Source organism: Limulus polyphemus, unplaced genomic scaffold (assembly GCF_000517525.1).
Source record: "Limulus polyphemus unplaced genomic scaffold, Limulus_polyphemus-2.1.2 Scaffold2996, whole genome shotgun sequence".
NCBI classification, from domain to species: Eukaryota; Metazoa; Arthropoda; class Merostomata; order Xiphosura; family Limulidae; genus Limulus; species Limulus polyphemus.
In genome coordinates, this window is record NW_013668606.1 from 19,532 (window position 1) to 23,959 (window position 4,428).

The 4,428-nt window shown below is 36.4% G+C and overlaps 1 protein-coding gene across 1 annotated transcript in view; it reads left to right on the forward strand.

Annotated features, from left to right (window-relative positions):
* The first annotated feature begins 223 nt into the window (after positions 1-223).
* The window catches only part of LOC106468403 (vomeronasal type-2 receptor 1-like), a 16,851-nt gene continuing 12,646 nt past the window's right edge, over positions 224-4,428 (forward strand). Inside the window, exon 1 of the mRNA XM_013928831.2 lies at positions 224-373. The gene's annotated coding sequence lies outside the window, so the exon portion shown is untranslated. The remainder of the gene's footprint in view (positions 374-4,428) is intronic.

Genomic DNA, 4,428 nt, shown 5'->3' on the forward strand with positions numbered 1-4,428 from the left:
TAAAGAAGTATATACTTAAAGAGTTTGATATTAGTGCTTTCTCAAATCAATCAGAGATCAAAAGTTACGAAGTTGTGGCCTAGGAGAAAGATTAATGTTCTCTTCATCTCTTCCCGTTACAAACACTCCCCACCTCCCCTCCTGTCACGGGTGTCAGACTGACGGAGATGATTGCGTGTTGCACGTCAGGGCGACACCTGCTGGGACGAAACAAGATCAGCAGAGCGGTGCGACTGCGGGGAGCTCTGTCAGTCGATATAGGCCCGCCTTGGTGATTGGGAAGTACGTAACCGTGCTGAGATTTGGATAGTTTGAACGTCGCCTATACCCGCTGTCACCTTGTTCTAGCTCGGGACGACGTGTACCGTGTTTGGTAAGTATGACTTGTTATAATTGTTTTTAGTATTAGAATATGGACTTCTTTAAATAAATAATAATAACAAAGAAGTCGAATTAATTAATACCGTGTTCGGAATTACTTAATTTTGTTTTATTGATCTCGCTTTAAGTTGTAAAATGGTCCTGCAGTTAAAGGGCCAAACTTGGTTAACACACGTTTTTAACTTAAGTTTTGCAGAGGACGAGAGTATGCCAGTATTCACGTGCACGGAAAAATATAGCAATCAACCAATAAAAACTAGACCTTGATTTCTTGACTGTTTTGATTAAGGGAATCACGCTAATGATTTCTTATCCAGGTTTACTTATCATTAAAGCCTAACATAGATACTTAGTTTTCTTAAAACTCCGGCACCTCCCCCACCCCCGCAGTGGCACAGCGGTGTGCCTGTGGATTTGCAACGCTAGAATTTGGGTTTCGATACCCGTGGTGAGCAGAGCACAGATAGCCCATTGTGCAACTTTGTGCTTAATTACAAACAAACAATAATACTCGGGCCCTGATTTCTTGACCACGTTGAGGGAATTACGCTAATGTTTACCTATCTTGTAATCCCGTTAGCACTCGGTCAACATCATATGTTTAGATAGTTTGTTCCATTTAGACTTTAGTCCTAACTTAGATATACTGAGTTATTCTTCATCATCTTTTCTACAATTCGCTATGTCGACGTTGCTAAGGGTTTCAAAAACAACATACGGGTTATCGTAATACGTGCACAATCTGACTTTATACCAGTTCCAAAAAAAAACGAGTTAAAACACTACGATAAAAACAAAACCAAGTTTATATGAAGTCCATTTTTTTTAAAATCGTTTACTTGTAATTTTGTAAGTGCGGAGCGCGATTTTTTTGCCCCGGCTGTAATAGGGTGCGAACCTCTGATCCACAGTCCGGCACGCCAACCACTGGGTCGCGCTTAGACTTCAGATATATTATCAAAGCACTTTTGTATTTGCACAGAAGTTTTTTGAAATTTAAAACGAAGATCCAGGAAAGCGGAATTTTCTTTCACATTTTCACTTTCCAGGAAGATTCTGAAATAAGGTGCTGAAATCGGGGCGTCTGCTAATTCCCAGATCCCCGTGAAATTGACATTGAGTGTAAAGTTGCGTTGTTTATCGTAACGAGTGAGACTCGTTCATGGCTCGGCGCGTTTTACCCGGTACAGATCAAAGTTTCCACCCTCCAAATTAACCTCTTCGTCACCCTTGGCACTGTTTACGTATATGTAGAATATTGAGTACACGTGCATTAAATTTGGTTTTCTGTACTGAAGTTTTTGTCGTCGGGACTGGACATGACAGTTGTAGCGTGATAGAAATATAATAACATATTCGTGTTTGCTTTCACTCGTAACTTCTTAAAATTATTATTATTTTGTGTGTGTGTGTGTGTGTGTGTGTGAATGTCTCTACATCTGTCTCATGGACCAGAGATATTTCTGGGTACTTGAAATTCAATTTTCTGATTGGTCACTTACGGAGACAGTTTTTAGCATTAAAAACAACCACTAATCTCGAGAGAGCCAAAATTTGCTGTAAAGATATTGTTGCGTCAGCGAGGTCACATGACTAGTGTCACGCCACGTTTCTAGAACTATCCTGTACCTTGGCGAATGCTCTAGCATTTACTAGATATAGGGTAGCCTGGTATATAAAGGAGGGTGACAACGTGACGGACGATAATATGTGTGTGTAGACAGTGAGTAATTGATCTGCAGTCAGAGAGTATTATTGAGCACGTTCGTTGTTATAGCGTTTGTTTTAGCGTGATTGTTGAAATTAAGTGTATCGTAAAGTTATATTCGGAAAGAATAAACCAGTTTTATTAAGTAAGGACTTGTGTCGCTAAAGTTTCGTCAGAACGAAGTTACGGAAAATCAATTAACAAACGGAGACGTAACAATATTATTATTTTTTTTTTAGCTTTTCCGTCGAAACCTACTGTATCTGAGTGACTGACCTGTGTCTTTTTTTAGTCCGTAACAAGAACGCACTAGCCATGTCCACCTGACAAGGTTTATCCTTGGACTACCGCCGAGTCCATAAAATTATCACTGGTTTTAACGTACTATTTGCTTTCTGTTATTTTAGATGTGTTATGCCTATAAGTTGATTTTATGTGCATTTTGCGTGTGTGTATATTTATTTATTTATTTACTTAGAACCACAGGAAAAAAAAAAGAAAGGAGATTGAATTTTACTAATTAACTAGAACAGGAGATAATATTGATAATTTTACCTTTTACAAAAATACACGAAATCATAAGACTCGCGCTCTAAGGCGAATCGTATTGAAGTTAGGGTTACCACAAATCAAAATCCACCATTTGTCACTTTCCTTCACTACATCGGAATCGTAGATGTCGCTTTTCAGAATAAAGATATTTGTGACGTATCTTCTTCAAGATACCTTGTTATCTATCAACTGAGTTGTGAAAATGTTCAGTTATGTTTACGTTTAGTCAGATGCCAAAAGGTCGCTATGGCTACGGATGAACCCTTCGCGCCTACTTTATAAATGGTGGTATTATGAAAGCGAAGGGGAGGGAAGTTAGTTCATTAGCTAATGCCCGAGTCTGAATATTTAACTAACTTCTCCGTTGTTGAAATTGACACGTTTCATATGTCATAATTTTACGTTTGTTTTTATTTTTAATCTGTGTTTGTTTGTTTTTTTTCAACGAAGGTAAAGTGAGAGTTTAATTCCTGTTAATATTTTTAACCATTAGAAGATAATCCATAATATTTTTAAGATAATGTGTTAATTTACTAAACTATTAGGAATATTCCCGGAGGGATTGAACTATAATATTCCCGACGGGATTGGAGTGTAATGAAATGTCTAGTCTCTCGTTTTAAGGATCTCTAGTGAAGGACAAGACACTACTTTGTTTACCTACCTAGATTCGTCCGTTCAACAGCTGTTGTCAGTTTTCAATATGTTCATGAATGTGTTTCAAATGAATCTGTCCCTACGAAAAGATTTTGATTAATGTAAAACAAACAATGAGGTTTAAGTAATACTGACTAGCTGCTTTGGAAAGCTTTCAGTGAGAACTTTTTGTCATCTCCGTTTAAAATGTTTGTCATTTTTACGCCAAAGTCTTTTTCGTGTGTATAAATTTTTAATAAAGTATCCCTTTCGTACCTCTGTAGACTTTGCCACAATGGCAACAATCCAGTGTGTCTGAACATAATTCAAATCGTTGTTGGTTTGTTTGGAACTACTGTACTTAACTAAATAATCAAAGTATTGTTAAAAACCGCCAGTCAGAGATTAGTGGAACATAAAACTTGTAGTTTTTGTCAGTGTTTTCCTTAGTTTGACTGAACTAACCCAAAACAGATGTATTAAAAAAAAAAAACCAAAGTCTCCGTTCTCTAAATACAACACAAAGTTGTTTTACTTGATAATTTTACTGTAAAAAGATAAAACTCTGTGAGACCGGGAACATTCTCAGACATTCCACACGTTTCGACGTCTTACTGCGTCGTCATTATGAGTGCAAGGGTTAAGACTTGTAAACAATTTCAAAAATCACATGATCAAACTTGCATACATACAGTTCAGCTTAAAAAAAACAACCGCGCCATCTATTAACAACATTTCCCTCTGCTCCTTCATCTTTATTTAATTCCTTAAAATTATTTTTTTTAAATATATGATTATCTCAACAGCCTCACAGATATTATTACCACCGATATTTGTAGGTTGTGCTAAAATAAGTTTATCCCCCCCTCATTTAGTCAAATGTTTAGTTCGTTCAGCTAGAAAAAAATATCTTTGTATTACCATTTCTAACATTTCTTTTGTATTTAACATTTTTTTCCAGTTTATACTGTGTAATTCCCGTATTCACATGTTATTTTGTGTTCATCAGTTTTTTTTATTAAATCAGTGTTATCTTTAGTTATATTAGGAATCTGGCTAACATTCTTCACAGGAAAATTTGATCATGTGAGCTTTGAAACTGTATATCTATATACTACTAAAACTCTGAGATTGTTTGCTTGTCTGTAATT